Genomic DNA, 9,097 nt, shown 5'->3' with positions numbered 1-9,097 from the left:
GGTCGCTCAGGGGCACGGGGTGTCCGGCTTCAGCATACTGAGACCAGAACACCTTCTCTATCGATCTGCCCTCCTCGGCTCGATAGAATGCGGCGGCATCAGACACACTCCGGGGAAGATCTTTGAACGCTCCTGGAGAGCTCCGGATTCCGGTAAGTAACAAGTAACTCACGTTTATGTGTTTGCTTTGCATAAAGAATGCCTTACTCGCCGCTATCTTCTTCACCTCATCCAACTCCTGGAGGGTCTTCTGGGATTCGGCCTTGGCAGACTTGGCATTTTCAATAGCCACCGCGAGCTCGGACGCTCGCGTCTTTGAGTCAAGCTCCAAACTCTCATGTTTTTCCATGAGAGCCTTGAGCTCTTGCCGTAACTTGCCAACCACGGCCTCATACTTCTCCCGCTCGGTGTGCTCCGAGGCCGCCCTCTTCTCGGCCTCGACCAACGCTTGCTTAAGGGTTGCCACCTTAGACGTGGCCCCTACAATAGCCATGATAATCCTGTCATTCTTTGCAATTGCACCTTTTTATATATATATATATTTAAAAATAAGGTATTTCTTACCTTCTTTGTCCTCGAGCTGCTTCTTGGCACGCACGAGCTCTTGCTCGGACCGCTCGAGGTTCTGCTTTAGCGTGTCCACTTCCGCAGTCAGTGTGGCGGACGCAAGCAGAGAAGCCTACATACGCATATTGACTCATTTTTGTTAGACTCCTACGAATTTTATTTGATCCTCTATTCGGCTTTTCTTCCCGAACGCCAAACAGAGCATCAGGGGCTACTGTCTATGCGGTAATATTATTTACACATTCTTTACTTACCTCAAAGCCTGTTAAAAGGCTAGTACAAGCTTCAGTCAGTCCGCTCTTGGCGGACTGAACCTTCTGGACCACCACATTCATAATAGTGCGGTGCTCCTCGTCGATGGAGGCGCCTTGGAGCGCCTCCAACATATCGTCTGGCGCCTCCGGTTGGACGGGGGCCACCGGCATGGTGGGCTTGCTCCTCTTGGAAGGAGGTCCCCCGCCAGACTATGGAACCTTTGAAGGTTCCGGAGTGGTGTCCGGCCTAGAGCCGGACTTGGAGCCCTGGGGGGTTTCATCCCCTTTACTCCTGGAGTCCGGGAGGTCGCCTTGCGGCGCCTCCAGGACCACCTCCTCCCGGCTTGGAACCTGTTGGGACAACACTTCGGTGTCGTCCGTAGGGCGGGGGGAGGAAGCCGTCGGAAGCGAGTTCACATCCGACGAGTCTAGTGAACCGCTCGACGACGCGTCGATCCGGTCTTTGGGTGGGCAGCATAAACATATTCAACGTAAGGGAAAGCTGTGCAATAAACGAATACTATGAATTACTCTGGTATCCGGATACTTACGATTTTGCCAGGGGCTTGGCCCTGGGTTGCCACTCCTCTCCGCCATCGTCGGCGTCAGTGGAGTAGTCCGGAGGAAGGGTTTTCCCGTTCTTGGACCCTCCGGCCTCCCCAGAGAGGGTGGCCTTCCTTTTCTTCTCTCCTCCCGCTTGGGGGGGGGGGAGAGGTCTCTTCTTCTTCCTCCTCGTCTTCACGGGAGGAATGCGCCTCGGAACCGTCGGATGATGGATCCGACACCTCCTGGCGCCGGGCACTCTTTCGAGTCCCCGTGGCCTTTTTCGCGGCCTTCTTCTCCGGCACCACGTAGGGTGCCGGAACCAGCAGCTTCGCCAAGCGAGCGTTCGCTGGGCCTTCGGGCAAAGGAGCCGGACAGTTGATCTGTTCGGACGTCAGCTGCCAATCCTGTCAAAGGTAAGGGAGTTTAGATCCCACATGGAGTCAAACTATGAAAAACTAATACCCTGTAAAAGGAAAAAAATAGCTTACCGCATGAGCATGATGTTGCGTACTGAATCCGCGATCCTCGGTAGCGGATGCGGGGGCCTCGGCGCCCTTGAAAAGCACCTTCCAGGCATCTTCGTACGTCGTGTCGAAGAGCCTGCTCAGTGTTTGGTGCTGCGCCGGGTCGAACTCCCACAGGTTGAAAGCCCGTTGTTGACACGGGAGGATCAGGCGGATGAGCATAACCTGGACAACGTTGACAAGTTTGAGCTTCTTGTCCACCAGGGTTTGGATGCATGTTTGGAGTCCGGTCAGCTCTCCTTTTTTACCCCACGACAGGTCCGTCTCCTTCCAGGAGGTGAGCCGTGTAGGGGGTCCGGATCGAAACACGAGGGCTGCGACCCATTCGGGGTCGCGCGGCTCGGTGATGTAAAACCACCCCGATTGCCACCCCTTCAGGGTCTCCACAAAGGAGCCCTTGAGCCACAAGACGTTGGCCATCTTACCCACCATGGTGCCTCCGCACTCCGCCTGGTTGCCGCGCACCACCTTCGGCTTGACATTGAAAGTCTTGAGCCATAGGCCGAAATGGGGGCGGATGCGGAGGAAAGCCTCGCACATGACGATAAACGCCGAGATGTTGAGGACAAAGTTCGGGGCCAGATTGTGGAAATCCAGGCCATAGTAGAACATGAGCCCCCGGACAAATGGGTGAAGAGGGAAGCCTAGTCCCCAGAGGAAATGGGGGAGGAACACCACCCTCTCATGGGGCCTAGGGGTGGGGATGAGCTGCCCCTTTTCGGGAAGCCGGTACGTGATGTCGTTAGACAGGTATCCGACCTTCCTCAGCTTTTTGATGTGTCCCTCCGTGACGGAGGAGACCATCCACTTGCCTCCCGCTCTGGACATGGCTGGAGAAGGTTGAGGTGGGGAGTGCGGACTTGGGCGCTGCAGCCCGAGTGCGCTAGAATGGATAGGCAAAGGAGGAAGAAGGCGTAGGTGAAAAGGTGGATCCTTATCCCCTTATATGGGTGGACGCAACTACATGTCCCCACCAGCCTGGTAAAACTCGCTTATCTCCAAGCGCCGTAATCAATGGCGCGGTTGGGTTACCCACGCCCGTATTGATGAGAATCCCAGGATAAGGGGACACGATCTTTGCTTTAACAAGACGTGGCAAGGAAACCGCCTCGCATGACGCGCTGAGGTGGGATAATGAAATGACTTGGATAAAGGCTTGGCCGTGGTGTGTCACGCTACGGAATACGTAAGCAGATTAGATTGGTGTAAATATTATTCTCTCTATGGAAATATGTGGAAACTTATTTTGCAGAGCCGGACACTATCTTTGTGTTCAAAATCTTTTATGAAGTACTTGGAGGAGGAACCCGCCTTGCAACGCCGAAGACAATCTGCGCGCCGGACTCGTTGTCATTGAAGCCTGGTTCAGGGGCTACTGAGGGAGTCCTGGATTAGGGGGTGTTTGGATAGCCAGACTATACCTTCAGCCGGACTCCTGGACTATGAAGATACAAGATTAAAGACTCCGTCCCGTGTCCGAAAGGGACTTTCCTTGGCATGGAAGGCAAGCTTGGCGATACGGATATGAAGATCTCCTACCATTGTAACCGACTTTGTGTAACCCTAACCCTCTCCGGTGTCTATATAAACCGGAGGGTTTTAGTCCATAGAACAACAGACACAACAACAATCATACCATAGGCTAGCTTCTAGGGTTTAGCCTCTTTGATCTCATGGTAGATCTACTCTTGTACTACCCATATCATCAATATTAATCAAGCAGGACGTAGGGTTTTACCTCCATCGAGAGGGCCCGAACCTGGGTAAAACTTCGTGTCCCTTGCCTCCTGTTACCATCCGTCCTAGACGCACAGTTCGGGAACCCCTACCCGAGATCCGCCGGTTTTGACACCGACAATGATGATTAGTAGGACTTGTTAGGATTAGTATTACTTCTGACAAACTCGCTACTCGCGGTCCCGAGACTTGTAATGTTCTATCTTTGTTCGATCTTTTGAATTGGGAGACTAATATGATGAATTGTATTCGGAGACTAATCTTCTATTGTATTCGATGAATCTGCTGTTGCTGTGTGGTGCTAGCTATATTCTGTCCAATAATATATTTTGTAACCTGTGAAAATATTAGAAAAGAAAAAAATCCCTAATATTCATACTAGTGGCGCACCACCACATAGTGCGCCATTAGTAAGCCAGAGCACACTAATGGCGCATCATCCACCAGTGCGCCATTAGTATGCCAAAGCACATGGGTAAATATGGCCCCCTGGGAGGTATACTAATGGCGCACCGGGGGCTATACTAATGGCGCACTGCATGGTGCGCCATAAGTATACCAGATACTAATGGCACACCACAGGTGCGCCATTAGTAAAAAATACTAATGGCGTGCTACTAGTGGCGCACCTGTAGTGCGCCATTAGTAGGCAAAACAGGTGCGCCACTAGTAGGCCTTTTCCTAGTAGTGCCAAATGCAACTAATGCACTTTTGCAAATAAAATAAATACCAACCAACTCCAAAACTTAAAGTAATATTCAAAATAAAATTTCCCACTCTTTTTATATTTTGAGGAAGTCATCTTATCCCCTCTCATTTGTTTTTCTCGAGTGGAAAACTATTATTTGAATATTTCAAAAAATCCAAAATGCAAAGAAATATGATATGCATTGAATGATTCGATTAACATCCAAATTTAATAAAATTGGGATGTTACAGGTATCTACCTGCCGTTCGAAATAAATTTGTATGTGCCAAACTCTAAACCTTCAAATAAAAATTCTGTTTTGTATGCTCGAATAGCTCTGGTATCAACTAGGGCTGTCTGTATCTTCCATGCTAAGCGGGTTATTCTCAAGAGGAGTGGACTCCGCTCCTTACTCACGAGAAAATGGCTGGTCACCGGGATGCCCAGTTCCATGCTCAAATCAAATCAAAATAATTGGAAACAAAACTCCCCCAGGATTGTTGTTAGTTGGAGGCACCCGTTGTTCCGGGCAAGCCATGGATTGATCCTTGTTAGTGGTGGGGGAGTATAAACTTTACCATTCTGCATGGGAACCGCCTATAATGTGTGTAGCATGGAAGATATCGAGATCTCTCGGTTGTTATGTTGACAATGAAAGTATACCGCTCAAAATATTATTCATCTCTATTTCAAAACCGAGCTCTGGCACCTCTACAAATCCCTTCTTCCCTCTACGAAGGGCCTATCCATTTACTTTTATGTTGAGTCATCACCCTTTTATTAAAAAGCACCAGTTGGAGATCACCGTCGTCATTTGCATGTATTATTATTAGTTTACATTGAGTATGACTTGATTGGATCTCTTTTGCCATGAATTACAATTTCCAGTCAGCCCTTTATCTTCAGAGGTGCTCCGCATTTATGTTTTGCGGTCTTAGAAAGGGCTAGCGAGATACCATCTTATTATATCATATTATGATTGTTTTGAGAAAGTGTTGTCATCCGAGATTTATTATTATTGCTCGCTAGATGATTATGCCATTGATATGAGTAAACATGAGGCCTAAATGTTACTGTGAATATGAAGGTTAGTTCATAATCTTTGCTGAAAACTTGAATGCTGGCTTTACATATTTACAACAACAAGAACAAACAGAGTGTGTAAAAGTTTTTCTTTATCACTTTCAATTTGTCAACTGATTTGCTTGAGGACAAGCAAAGGTTTAAGCTTGGGGGAGTTGATACGTCTCCAACATATCTACTTTTCCAAACACTTTTGCCCTTGTTTTGGACTCTAACTTGCATGATTTGAATGGAACTAACCCGGACTGACGTTGTTTTCAGCAGAATTGCCATGGTGTTATTTTTGTGCAGAAATAAAAGTTCTTGGAATGACCTTAAAATCAATGGATAATGTTTTTGGAATATATAAAAAATACTTGCGAAAGAATCAAGGCCAGGGGCCCCACACCCTATCTACGAGGGTGGGGGCGCGCCTACCCCCCTAGGCGTGCCCCCTGCCTCGTGGGCCCCCTGGTGCTCCACCGACCTCAACTCCAACTCCATATATTCATGTTCAGGGAGAAAAAAAATAAGAGAGAAGGATTCATCGCGTTTTACGATACAGAGCTGCCGCCAAGCCCTAATCTCTCTCGGGAGGGCTGATCTGGAGTCTGTTCGGGGCTCCGGAGAGGGGAATCCGTCGCCATCGTCATCATCAACCTTCCTCCATAATCAATTTCATGACGCTCACCGCCATGTGTGAGTAATTCCATCGTAGGCTTTCTGGACGGTGATGGGTTGGATGAGATTTATCATGTAATCGAGTTAGTTTTGTTAGGGTTTGATCCCTAATATCCATTATGTTCTGAGATTGATGTTGCTATGACTTTGCTATGCTTAATGCTTGTCACTAGGGCCCGAGTTCCATGATTTCATATCTGAACCTCTTATGTTTTCATGAATATATATGATTTCTTGATCCTATCTTGCAAGCCTATAGTCACATATTATGTGTTATGATCCGTTAACCCCGAAGTGACAATAATCGGGATACTTACCGGTGATGACCGTAGTTTGAGGAGTTCATGTATTCACCGAGTGTTAATGCTTTGGTCTGGTACTCTATTAAAAGGAGGCCTTAATATCCCTTAGTTTCCAATAGGACCCCGCTACCACGGGAGGGTAGGACAAAAGATGTCATGCAAGTTCTTTTCCATAAGCACGCATGACTATATTCGGAATACATGCCTACATTACATTGATGAACTAGAGCTAGTTCTATGTCACCCTATGTTATAACTATTGCATGAGGAATCACATTCGGCATAATTATCCGTCACTGATCCATTGCCTACGAGCTTTTCATATATTGAGCTTCTCTTATTTACTTTTCTGTTGCTACTGTTACAATCACTATAGAACCAAAACTGCTACCGTTACTTTTGCCACCGTTACGACTACTATCATATTACTTTGCTACTAAATACTTTGAAGTAGATATTAAGTTTCCAGGTGTGGTTGAATTGACAACTCAGCTGCTAATGCTTGAGAATATTCTTTGGCTCCCCTTGTGTTGAATCAATAAATTTGGGTTGAATACTCTACCCTCGAAAACTGTTGCGATCCCCTATACCTGTGGGTTATCATTAACAACTATACAAAAAATGAAATATGTGCTTAAAAAACATGCCTCCTCGCATGGTGCCATGGTATGGCCTCACCATGCACTAGTAAAAATTTAAGAATGCTTGCCTTATGTCGTCATGCATGCCTTTCATAAATCAAACCATCATCGAGGAAGTTTCATGGTTTCGAGGGGGAATCACCAAGATTGAAAGGGGATCCAAATTTCTTTTGTCCTTTGTCCATGAGTTTTTTTTCTACGATGAACATACACCCCTACAAATCAACGTGTTCAAATTTGGCACTTTTTCGGGTTCATTTACCATATTTAGGGAATTATGTGCATTTTCTAGGAATTAATGCACATAATTCAAGTTCAAACAATCGATGCATGAAAGGGTGCACAAGAACGTCCTGGAAAACCATGCTCGTGCCATTTAGTAAATTCTCATGCCTTTTCCTAGAAATGGGTAGATATTTCAATGAAATGTGTGGCAATACTCAACCACAAACATTTGTTTATTGGATTTTCAACTATAGAAAATGAAAAAATGCTTGAAAAACATGACGCCTGGCATGGTGTCATGGTATGGACTCATCATGCCCTGGTAAAAATTTCAGAAGGTTTGGCTTATGTCGTCATGCACGCCTAAGGGAGTCCTGGATTAGGGGGTCTCTGGACAGCCGGACTATATCCTTTGGCCAGACTGTTGGACTATGAAGATACAAGATTGAAGACTTCGTCTCATGTCCGGATGGCCCTCTCCTTGGCGTGGAAGGCAGGCTTGGCAATACTGATATGTAGATCTCCTTCCTTGTAACCGACTCTGCGTAACCCTAGCCCCCTCCGATGTCTATATAAACCGCAGGGTTTAGTCCGTAGGACAACAACAATCATACCATAGGCTAGCTTCTAGGGTTTAGCCTCTACGATCTCGTGTTAGATCAACTCTTGTAATACTCATACCATCAAGATCAATCAAGCAGGAAGTAGGGTATTACCTCCATCGAGAGGGCCCGAACCTGGGTAAACATCGTGTCCCCCGCCTCCTGTTACCATCCGCCTTAGACGCACAGTTCGGGACCCCCTACCCGAGATCCGCCGGTTTTGACACCGACATTGGTGCTTTCATTGAGAGTTTTTTTGTGTCGTCATCAGAAGGAGGGATGGCTCGTCTTGTTGTCAAGAAGAACATCACCTCTGGGGTAGCCCTGGCTTCAGGCCAAACTCTCCGACAAGGCGGCTTCGTCATGACCGCCCGCTCGGCCGTTGTGCCGACGATGACTCCTCAGGACATCGAAAATTGCCTCCACATCGGCTCGAAATTCACTGAGCAGATGGATCCTATGGAGCTCTCCTCTTTGAACGAGCTCTTGGATCGCATCACCGCTCTGGGAGTCACTATGGACTATGATCGGATTTGGCTTAAACCCGACCAAAGGGAGATTAACTCTCCGCCAGTCACCCATCAGATAGCGGTGGTGGAGGAGCAGTGCATCGATTCTTCCTCTATCCTAAGGACGAACAATGTCTGGATTCCCGAGCTCTCCGAGCCGGATACCCGTCCACAGGAGGACATCGCCCAAACTCTGAACCTAGAATCAGGCAGCATGCCCAACCTGCGGGGCAACATCCTGGAGCCCGAACTTCCAAGATCAGAAACTCCCCCGCCCCTGGGTCTCAGATTGGGTCAAGGTCTGGACTTAAATCCTCCCACCCACCCAGATATAAACGATCTTTCCCACATTAGGCAAGAGCCCCAAGAGACAGTACATCACTATTGGGCCAGATTCCTCCTTGTAATGAACAAGGTCAAGGACTGTCGCGAGGAAGAGCAATTTCATTCTTTTGCAACAATTGCACAGACAAGGGAATCCTCAACGCCATAAGTCGCCATAACATAGCACACTTCACTGAGTTGGTGACCATAGTACGGAAGTACTGTGCGATGGAAAGCGCCTGGAAAACCCAAACAAAATTTTGGGATAATACGGCTCTGACAAAATCCCGAGTCCGAACTAAAGGGTGCACTCTCATAAGTCACCCGACTCAATTACAAAGAAGAAAAAGCCCACTACAGGGCATGGAACCGTATTGGAGGGATGGCTTAACGGGCCCTGCAAAATTCATAGTACAACGGATACCATACCAACAC

Source organism: Triticum urartu, chromosome 3A (assembly GCF_056163025.1).
Source record: "Triticum urartu cultivar PI428250 chromosome 3A, HENAU_Tu73, whole genome shotgun sequence".
NCBI classification, from domain to species: Eukaryota; Viridiplantae; Streptophyta; class Magnoliopsida; order Poales; family Poaceae; genus Triticum; species Triticum urartu.
Note: the sequence above shows the minus strand (reverse complement) of the source record.